Here is an 11,547-nt window from a genome sequence, read left to right as displayed (position 1 = left end):
TCGGAAATGCGGTGGGGGTTCCAGACAGATGAGCTGTATTCGAGGCTTGGTCTGGCAAAGGTGGTTCTTTCTGACTCTAGTTCAAAAATAGCAGCTCAGCATCAGCTTGCTATGGCTACGTGAATTCTTGCGTGAAGACACGCTTGAGTCTGTCTTGAGTCCTGGTAACTATAAGGACAAGTCTTCTAGCCCAGTGTTTGGAAGTGGTTTGCCAATTACTTCTTCCTAAGCCGAAAGAGAATGACTGTGGTTGGCTTGCATGCATAAGGCAGGACTGGAATTCAGATCTCCACTTAACCTGTAGGCCAAACTAGCCTTCGGTCATGTATGCGTGAATTTGTGGGTGTTGTGTATCTACACAAACACAGGTGGACTCATTTATATTAGGCCAAAACTATGCCGTGAAATCCAATAAAAATGACCAGAACCTAGATGTTTTTAATTCCAATGACAAATGATATTATGGAAGCTTTATCTGAAATGCATTACTAGACAGATTCCATATATCTAGCTTCTATTTTTAAATGCTGCTCACCTCCAATTGCTGCTGTTCCATCTTAGTCAGCAAGAACTTTGAGTAGATGTTGCTTTTTTCAAGAAAGTGTTGAAGTCTCTTGTAGCGCATCTCATTTCAATCTCTGTCCCTATTCATGTAAGCCTGTGAGGGGGAAAAAAGTAATCAATTATAAATATCGACATTAACTGAACGTGCTATTGGAAATATAAACATTTGTATTATCTTTCACCAATTAAAGAATAGTTCATCCCTACTCTTTCCTTCAAGGACCCACTGGAAATACAGCCTTTTATTCAACCAAAGCAGCTACTCATCCAGAGCAGCTGTTTGGCTCTGAATTTTCTACATACAGTGTCAGATAAACATGTTATATTGTTGTAATATGGTGAGGGTGTTCCGAGTACATCAGATTTGATTTATTTTATATTTGCCAATATATAATTCCTCCCTGTCAATCACGATTGTGATTTTATTTGGATTTATATGCCGCCCCTCTGTGAGGACTGGGGCAGCTTGGAACATATTATATATTAGATTAGATTAGATTAGATGGATGAATGGATGGATGGATGACTGGGGTGCTAAGCCGCCCCAGTCCTCATCTATCTATCTATCTATCTTTCTATCTATATATCCTAATCCAATTAAATTTACAAGTAGTTAATCTAAACCCCATGTTTAAAAATCAATCAGCCCCATTCAAACAGGCAAACACACGTTTTCATACATAGGCCAGGTTGGCTGAGGTATTACTTTATGTTGTGGGTGATTGACTGAATAAATGAATGAATGAATAAATAAATAAATATAAACAATAAATTTCCCACATTTCTAACATTAGATGTCAACTTTCAGCAAGGCAGGGGAAAATGTAGGCTTGCAGGCAGTTTGGGGGAGTTAAAGGAGGTTTAATTTTATTTGAATGCTTTTTACAAGAATTTTAAATTCTGTCCTAAGTCCTTGGAGAGGGGTGGGATATAAATGCAATAAATACTACTACTACTAGTAGTAGTAGTAGTAGTAGTCATAGTAGTACTAGTACTACTAGTAGTAATTTGGGCGGAGGGGATGGATCTCTGAATTTATTGTGTACCAAAAAAATCCTGGACCACAAATAAAGCTGAGGGACAAAATTTTAGCGAGGGGGGAAAAACATCTAAAACCGAAGCCCTTTTTGCAGGCTGCCCAGGTGCCCCCCCCCTTGCTGCTCTCTCCTCGAGGAGAAAAACGACGCAAGGGGGAAATGGAGAAGCATTTATTTTATTTCATTCACTTGCTGGGCGTCGTCGAAGTGGAATAAATGCAAGTCAAGTCAAGTACGTATTTGGCGGCACACAAAGCTCCGAGGCTGCGTGAAGACAATTCCCTCGTTTCTGGAGGGAAAGTTGAGGCGCTCAATCCCGGTTTCATGTGAGAGAATTAAAATAAATGAAACCACTACGAAGTCTCTCCGGGCCTCCTCCCGCCCAGGAGCCCCGTCCCAGCCCCTCCGAGTGCTCGGGCCCCGCACCTCCTCCGCCCTCCGCCGCTCCGTTTCGCGGCCCTCAGCCTGCAGGCGCGCCTTCTCCTCCCGCATGGCCGCCGTGATGACCGCCGCCGCCGCCGCCTCCTCCTCCATGCTGGTTTCGGCCGCCTCGGCCACAGCGGACTCGGCCTCCCCTGCGCTCGGGCTGCTGCTCCCGGTCGGCACGGCTGCCCGCGAGCGTCTCGAACCCTGCGCGCTTCTAGAGGGCTCAAGAGCGACCACTCAATCCCACCCTGAGGAAACTCGCGCGGTTTTCACTCCTGCACTGAGGCCGACGCTCCCAACACACGCACGACGCCCGCATGGGGGGGGGGAGGCTGGGGGGGGGGCAGGGCCAGAAAATTCCAGAAAATACTACAAAATTCCGGAAAATTCTAGAAAATTCCAGGAAATTCCGGAAAATTCTAGAATTGCCCCGTGCCTGACGGCAGAGGTGGGTTTTCAGCAGCTTACAAAAGGCAAGGAGGGTGGGGGCCATTCTAATCTCTGGGGGGAGTTGGTTCCAGAGGGCCGGGGCCGCCACAGAGAAGGTCCCGATATCACATTGACCCCGCTATGCCTGATTCAGCATTGTTAAGGATAGAAAACAGCCCTCCGGTGGTCACGTCCGGTATTGCGGACGCCAAAAGAAATCTACAGAATTGGATTTTAATTTTATTATCCGATATCTTTATTTTTAACAACCGATGATGCGGGTTTGCTACATCAAAGGAATGGGGCAGCAATCCTGAAAGGCAAGGAGGGTGGGGGCAATTCTAATCTCTGGGGGGAGTTGGTCCCAGAGGGCCGGGGCCGCCACAGAGAAGGTCCCGCCATCACATTAACCCCGCTATGCCTGATTCAGCATTGTTGATGATAGAAAACTGCCCTCCGGTGGTCACGTCCGGTATTGCGGACGCCAAAAGAAATCTACACTACAGTATTGGATTTTAATTTTATTATCCGATATCTTTATTTTTAACAAGCGGTGATGCGGGTTTGCTACATCAAAGGAATGGGGGAGCAATCCTGAAAGGCAAGGAGGGTGGGGGCAATTCTAATCTCTGGGGGGAGTTGGTTCCACAGGGCCGGGGCCGCCACAGAGAAGGTCCCGCCATCACATTCACCCTGCTATGCCTGATTCAGCATTGTTAATGATAGAAAACTGCCCTCCGGTGGTCACGTATTGCGGACACAAAAAGAAATCTACTTTTTAAATTGAATTTTAATTTTATTATCCGATATCTTTATTATTAATGCCTTATTAATATCAACAAGCCATGATGCGGTTTGATACATCAAAGGAATGGGGGAGCAATCCTGAAAGGCAAGGAGGGTGGGGGCAATTCTAATCTCTGGGGTGAGTTTGTTCCAGAGGGCCGGGGCCGCCACAGAAAAGGTCCCAACATCACATTAACCCTGCTATGCCTGATTCAGCATTGTTAATGATAGAAAACTGCCCTCCGGTGGTCACGTACTGCGGACACAAAAAGAAATCTACTTTTTAAATTGGATTTTAATTTTATTATCCGATATCTTTATTATTAATGCCTTATTAATATCAACAAGCCATGATGCGGTTTGATACATCAAAGGAATGGGGGAACAATGCTGAAAGGCAAGGAGGGTGTGGGCAATTCTAATCTCTGGGGGGAGTTGGTTCCAGAAGGCCGGGGCCGCCACAGAGAAGGTCCCGCCATCACATTCACCCTGCTATGCCTGATTCAGCATTGTTAATGATAGAAAACTGCCCTCCGGTGGTCAAGTCCGGTATTGCGGACGCAAAAAGAAATCTATTGGATTTTAATTTTATTATCCGATATCTTTATTATTAATGCGTTATTAATATCAACAAGCCATGATGCGATTTCCTACATCAAAGGATTGGGGGAGCAATCCTGAAAGGCAAGGAGGGTGGGGGCAATTCTAATCTCTGGGGGGAGTTGGTTCCAGAGGGCCGGGGCCGCCACAGAGAAGGTCCCGCCATCACATTCACCCTGCTATACCTGATTCAGCATTGTTAATGATAGAAAACTGCCCTCCGGTGGTCACGTCCGGTAGGGAGCAATCCCGAAAGGCAAGGAGGGTGTGGGCAATTCTAATCTCTAGTGGGAGTTGGTTCCAGAGGGCCGGGGCCGCCACAGAGAAGGTCCCGCCATCACATTAACCCTGCTATGCCTGATTCAGCATTGTTAATGATGGAAAACTGCCCTCCGGTGGTCACGTATTGTGGACACAAAAAGAAATCTACTTTTTAAATTGGATTTTAATTTTATTATCCGATATCATTATAATTAATGCCTTATTAATATCAACAAGCCATGATGCGGTTTGCTACATCAAAGGAATGGGGGAGCAATCCTGAATGGCAAGGAGGGTGGAGGCAATTCAAATCTCTGGGGGGAGTTGGTTCCAGAGGGCCGGGGCCGCCACAGAGTAGGTCCCGCCATCACAATAACCCTGCTATGCCTGATTCAGCATTATTAATGATACAAAACTGCCCTCCGATGGTCACGTATTGCGGACACAAAAAGAAATCTACTTTTTAAATTGGATTTTAATTTTATTATCCGATATCTTTATAATTAATGCCTTATTAATATCAAAAAGCCATGATGCGGTTTCCTACATCAAAGGAATGGGGGAGCAATCCTGAAAGGCAAGGAGGGTGGGGGCAATTCTAATCTCTAGGGGGAGTTGGTTCCAGAGGGCCGGGGCCGCCACAGAGAAGGTCCCGCGATCACATTAACCCTGCTATGCCTGATTCAGCATTGTTAATGATAGAAAACTGCCCTCCTGTGGTCACGTATTGCGGACACAAAAAGAAATCTACTTTTTAAATTGGATTTTAATTTTATTATCCGATATCTTTATTATTAATGCCTTATTAATATCAACAAGCCATGATGCGGTTTGATACATCAAAGGAATGGGGGAGCAATCCTGAAAGGCAAGGAGGGTGGGGGCAATTCTAATCTCTGGGGGGAGTTGGTTCCAGAGGGCCGGGGCCGCCACAGAGAAGGTCCCGCCATCACATTAACCCTGCTATGCCTGATTCAACATTGTTAATGATACAAAACTGCCTTCCGGTGGTCACGTCCGGTATTGCGGACGCAAAAAGAAATCTATTGGATTTTAATTTTATTATGCGATATCTTTATTATTAATGCCTTATTAATATTAACAAACCATGATGCGGTTTGCTACATCAAAGGAATGGGGGAGCAATCCTGAAAGGCAAGGAGGGTGGAGGCAATTCAAATCTCTGGGGGGAGTTGGTTCCAGAGGGCCGGGGCCGCCACAGAGTAGGTCCCGCCATCACAATAACCCTGCTATGCCTGATTCAGCATTATTAATGATACAAAACTGCCCTCCGATGGTCACGTATTGCGGACACAAAAAGAAATCTACTTTTTAAATTGGATTTTAATTTTATTATCCGATATCTTTATAATTAATGCCTTATTAATATCAAAAAGCCATGATGCGGTTTCCTACATCAAAGGAATGGGGGAGCAATCCTGAAAGGCAAGGAGGGTGAGGGCAATTCTAATCTCTGGGGGGAGTTTGTTCCAGAGGGCCGGGGCCGCCACAGAGAAGGTCCCGCCATCACATTCACCCTGCTATGCCTGATTCAGCATTGTTAATGATAGAAAACTGCCCTCCGGTGGTCACGTCCGGTAGGGAGCAATCCCGAAAGGCAAGGAGGGTGTGGGCAATTCTAATCTCTAGTGGGAGTTGGTTCCAGAGGGCCGGGGCCGCCACGGAGAAGGTCCCGCCATCACATTAACCCTGCTATGCCTGATTCAGCATTGTTAATGATGGAAAACTGCCCTCAGGTGGTCACGTATTGTGGACACAAAAAGAAATCTACTTTTTAAATTGGATTTTAATTTTATTATCCGATATCTTTATAATTAATGCCTTATTAATATCAACAAGCCATGATGCGGTTTGATACATCAAAGGAATGGGGGAGCAATCCTGAAAGGCAAGGAGGGTGGGGGCAATTCTAATCTCTGGGGGGAGTTGGTTCCAGAGGGCCGGGGCCGCCACAGAGAAGGTCCCGCCATCACATTAACCCTGCTATGCCTGATTCAACATTGTTAATGATAGAAAACTGCCTTCCGGTGGTCACGTCCGGTATTGCGGACGCAAAAAGAAATCTATTGGATTTTAATTTTATTATGCGATATCTTTATTATTAATGCCTTATTAATATTAACAAACCATGATGCGGTTTGCTACATCAAAGGAATGGGGGAGCAATCCTGAATGGCAAGGAGGGTGGAGGCAATTCAAATCTCTGGGGGGAGTTGGTTCCAGAGGGCCGGGGCCGCCACAGAGTAGGTCCCGCCATCACAATAACCCTGCTATGCCTGATTCAGCATTATTAATGATACAAAACTGCCCTCCGATGGTCACGTATTGCGGACACAAAAAGAAATCTACTTTTTAAATTGGATTTTAATTTTATTATCCGATATCTTTATAATTAATGCCTTATTAATATCAAAAAGCCATGATGCGGTTTCCTACATCAAAGGAATGGGGGAGCAATCCTGAAAGGCAAGGAGGGTGGGGGCAATTCTAATCTCTAGGTGGAGTTGGTTCCAGAGGGCCGGGGCCGCCACAGAGAAGGTCCCGCGATCACATTAACCCTGCTATGCCTGATTCAGCATTGTTAATGATAGAAAACTGTCCTCCGGTAGTCACGTATTGCGGACACAAAAAGAAGGTACTTTTTAAATTGGATTTTAATTTTATTATCCGATATCTTTATAATTAATGCCTTATTAATATCAAAAAGCCATGATGTGGTTCGATACATCAAAGGAATGGGGGAGCAATCCTGAAAGGCAAGGAGGGTGTGGGCAATTCTAATCTCTGGGGGGAGTTGGTTCCAGAAGGCCGGGGCCGCCACAGAGAAGGTCCCGCCATCACATTCACCCTGCTATGCCTGATTCAGCATTGTTAATGATAGAAAACTGCCCTCCGGTGGTCAAGTCCGCTATTGCGGACGCAAAAAGAAATCTATTGGATTTTAATTTTATTATCCGATATCTTTATTATTAATGCGTTATTAATATCAACAAGCCATGATGCGGTTTGATACATCAAAGGAATGGGGGAGCAATCCTGAAAGGCAAGGAGGGTGAGGGCAATTCTAATCTCTGGGGGGAGTTTGTTCCAGAGGGCCGGGGCCGCCACAGAGAAGATCCCGCCATCACATTCACCCTGCTATCCCTGATTCAGCATTGTTAATGATAGAAAATTGCCCTCCGGTGGTCACGTATTGCGGACACAAAAAGAAATCTACTTTTTAGATTGAATTTTAATTTTATTATCCTATATCTTTATTATTAATGCCTTATTATTATTAACAAGCCATGATGCGATTTCCTACATCAAAGGATTGGGGGAGCAATCCTGAAAGGCAAGGTGGGTGGGGGCAATTCTAATCTCTGGGGGGAGTTGGTTCCAGAGGGCCGGGGCCGCCACAGAGAAGGTCCCGCCATCACATTCACCCTGCTATGCCTGATTCAGCATTGTTAATGATAGAAAACTGCCCTCCGGTGGTCACGTATTGCGGACACAAAAAGAAATCTACTTTTTAAATTGGATTTTAATTTTATTATCCTATATCTTTATTATTAATGCCTTATTAATATTAACAAGCCATGATGCGGTTTGCTACATCAAAGGAATGAGGGAGCAATCCTGAAAGGCAAGGAGGGTGGGGGCAATTCTAATCTCTGGGGGGAGTTTGTTCCAGAGGGCCGGGGCCGCCACAGAGAAGGTCCCGCCACCACATTCACCCTGCTATGCCTGATTCAGCATTGTTAATGATAGAAAACTGCCCTCCTGTGGTCACGTATTGCGGACACAAAAAGAAATCTACTTTTTAAATTGGATTTTAATTTTATTATCCGATATCTTTATTATTAATGCCTTATTAATATCAACAAGCCATGATGTGGTTTGATACATCAAAGGAATGGGGGAGCAATCCTGAAAGGCAAGGAGGGTGGGGGCAATTCTAATCTCTGGGGGGAGTTGGTTCCAGAGGGCCGGGGCCGCCACAGAGAAGGTCCCGCCATCACATTAACCCTGCTATGCCTGATTCAACATTGTTAATGATAGAAAACTGCCTTCCGGTGGTCACGTCCGGTATTGCGGACGCAAAAAGAAATCTATTGGATTTTAATTTTATTATGCGATATCTTTATTATTAATGCCTTATTAATATTAACAAACCATGATGCGGTTTGCTACATCAAAGGAATGGGGGAGCAATCCTGAAAGGCAAGGAGGGTGGAGGCAATTCAAATCTCTGGGGGGAGTTGGTTCCAGAGGGCCGGGGCCGCCACAGAGTAGGTCCCGCCATCACAATAACCCTGCTATGCCTGATTCAGCATTATTAATGATACAAAACTGCCCTCCGATGGTCACGTATTGCGGACACAAAAAGAAATCTACTTTTTAAATTGGATTTTAATTTTATTATCCGATATCTTTATAATTAATGCCTTATTAATATCAAAAAGCCATGATGCGGTTTCCTACATCAAAGGAATGGGGGAGCAATCCTGAAAGGCAAGGAGGGTGGGGGCAATTCTAATCTCTGGGGGGAGTTGGTTCCAGAGGGCCGGGGCCGCCACAGAGAAGGTCCCGCCATCACATTAACCCTGCTATGCCTGATTCAACATTGTTAATGATGGAAAACTGCCTTCCGGTGGTCACGTCCGGTATTGCGGACGCAAAAAGAAATCTATTGGATTTTAATTTTATTATGCGATATCTTTATTATTAATGCCTTATTAATATTAACAAACCATGATGCGGTTTGCTACATCAAAGGAATGGGGGAGCAATCCTGAATGGCAAGGAGGGTGGAGGCAATTCAAATCTCTGGGGGGAGTTGGTTCCAGAGGGCCGGGGCCGCCACAGAGTAGGTCCCGCCATCACAATAACCCTGCTATGCCTGATTCAGCATTATTAATGATACAAAACTGCCCTCCGATGGTCACGTATTGCGGACACAAAAAGAAATCTACTTTTTAAATTGGATTTTAATTTTATTATCCGATATCTTTATAATTAATGCCTTATTAATATCAAAAAGCCATGATGCGGTTTCCTACATCAAAGGAATGGGGGAGCAATCCTGAAAGGCAAGGAGGGTGGGGGCAATTCTAATCTCTAGGGGGAGTTGGTTCCAGAGGGCCGGGGCCGCCACAGAGAAGGTCCCGCGATCACATTAACCCTGCTATGCCTGATTCAGCATTGTTAATGATAGAAAACTGTCCTCCGGTAGTCACGTATTGCGGACACAAAAAGAAGGTACTTTTTAAATTGGATTTTAATTTTATTATCCGATATCTTTATAATTAATGCCTTATTAATATCAAAAAGCCATGATGTGGTTCGATACATCAAAGGAATGGGGGAGCAATCCTGAAAGGCAAGGAGGGTGTGGGCAATTCTAATCTCTGGGGGGAGTTGGTTCCAGAAGGCCGGGGCCGCCACAGAGAAGGTCCCGCCATCACATTCACCCTGCTATGCCTGATTCAGCATTGTTAATGATAGAAAACTGCCCTCCGGTGGTCAAGTCCGCTATTGCGGACGCAAAAAGAAATCTATTGGATTTTAATTTTATTATCCGATATCTTTATTATTAATGCGTTATTAATATCAACAAGCCATGATGCGGTTTGATACATCAAAGGAATGGGGGAGCAATCCTGAAAGGCAAGGAGGGTGAGGGCAATTCTAATCTCTGGGGGGAGTTTGTTCCAGAGGGCCGGGGCCGCCACAGAGAAGATCCCGCCATCACATTCACCCTGCTATGCCTGATTCAGCATTGTTAATGATAGAAAATTGCCCTCCGGTGGTCACGTATTGCGGACACAAAAAGAAATCTACTTTTTAGATTGAATTTTAATTTTATTATCCTATATCTTTATTATTAATGCCTTATTATTATTAACAAGCCATGATGCGATTTCCTACATCAAAGGATTGGGGGAGCAATCCTGAAAGGCAAGGTGGGTGGGGGCAATTCTAATCTCTGGGGGGAGTTGGTTCCAGAGGGCCGGGGCCGCCACAGAGAAGGTCCCGCCATCACATTCACCCTGCTATGCCTGATTCAGCATTGTTAATGATAGAAAACTGCCCTCCGGTGGTCACGTATTGCGGACACAAAAAGAAATCTACTTTTTAAATTGGATTTTAATTTTATTATCCTATATCTTTATTATTAATGCCTTATTAATATTAACAAGCCATGATGCGGTTTGCTACATCAAAGGAATGAGGGAGCAATCCTGAAAGGCAAGGAGGGTGGGGGCAATTCTAATCTCTGGGGGGAGTTTGTTCCAGAGGGCCGGGGCCGCCACAGAGAAGGTCCCGCCACCACATTCACCCTGCTATGCCTGATTCAGCATTGTTAATGATAGAAAACTGCCCTCCTGTGGTCACGTATTGCGGACACAAAAAGAAATCTACTTTTTAAATTGGATTTTAATTTTATTATCCGATATCTTTATTATTAATGCCTTATTAATATCAACAAGCCATGATGTGGTTTGATACATCAAAGGAATGGGGGAGCAATCCTGAAAGGCAAGGAGGGTGGGGGCAATTCTAATCTCTGGGGGGAGTTGGTTCCAGAGGGCCGGGGCCGCCACAGAGAAGGTCCCGCCATCACATTAACCCTGCTATGCCTGATTCAACATTGTTAATGATAGAAAACTGCCTTCCGGTGGTCACGTCCGGTATTGCGGACGCAAAAAGAAATCTATTGGATTTTAATTTTATTATGCGATATCTTTATTATTAATGCCTTATTAATATTAACAAACCATGATGCGGTTTGCTACATCAAAGGAATGGGGGAGCAATCCTGAAAGGCAAGGAGGGTGGAGGCAATTCAAATCTCTGGGGGGAGTTGGTTCCAGAGGGCCGGGGCCGCCACAGAGTAGGTCCCGCCATCACAATAACCCTGCTATGCCTGATTCAGCATTATTAATGATACAAAACTGCCCTCCGATGGTCACGTATTGCGGACACAAAAAGAAATCTACTTTTTAAATTGGATTTTAATTTTATTATCCGATATCTTTATAATTAATGCCTTATTAATATCAAAAAGCCATGATGCGGTTTCCTACATCAAAGGAATGGGGGAGCAATCCTGAAAGGCAAGGAGGGTGGGGGCAATTCTAATCTCTAGGGGGAGTTGGTTCCAGAGGGCCGGGGCCGCCACAGAGAACGTCCCGCGATCACATTAACCCTGCTATGCCTGATTCAGCATTGTTAATGATAAAAAACTGTCCTCCGGTGGTCACGTATTGCGGACACAAAAAGAAATCTACTTTTTAAATTGGATTTTAATTTTATTATCCTATATCTTTATTATTAATGCCTTATTATTATTAACAAGCCATGATGCGTTTTGCTACATCAAAGGAATGGGGGAGCAATCCTGAAAGGCAAGGAGGGTGAGGGCAATTCTAATCTCTGG

The 11,547-nt window shown here is 44.7% G+C and overlaps 1 long non-coding RNA gene across 1 annotated transcript; it reads right to left on the bottom strand.

The window, feature by feature from the left end:
* Nucleotides 1-422: 422 nt before the first annotated feature.
* On the bottom strand, nt 423-2,295 carry LOC139156104 (uncharacterized). Its single transcript, XR_011557226.1, has 2 exons — nt 2,028-2,295; nt 423-658 (listed from the first exon to the last, which is right to left on the bottom strand). It is a non-coding gene; the product is annotated as an uncharacterized lncRNA (long non-coding RNA).
* Nucleotides 2,296-11,547: the final 9,252 nt, after the last annotated feature.

Source organism: Erythrolamprus reginae, unplaced genomic scaffold (genome assembly GCF_031021105.1).
Source record: "Erythrolamprus reginae isolate rEryReg1 unplaced genomic scaffold, rEryReg1.hap1 scaffold_281, whole genome shotgun sequence".
In the NCBI taxonomy this organism is placed as follows: domain Eukaryota; kingdom Metazoa; phylum Chordata; class Lepidosauria; order Squamata; family Dipsadidae; genus Erythrolamprus; species Erythrolamprus reginae.
This window is presented reverse-complemented; position numbering and strand designations above follow the sequence as displayed.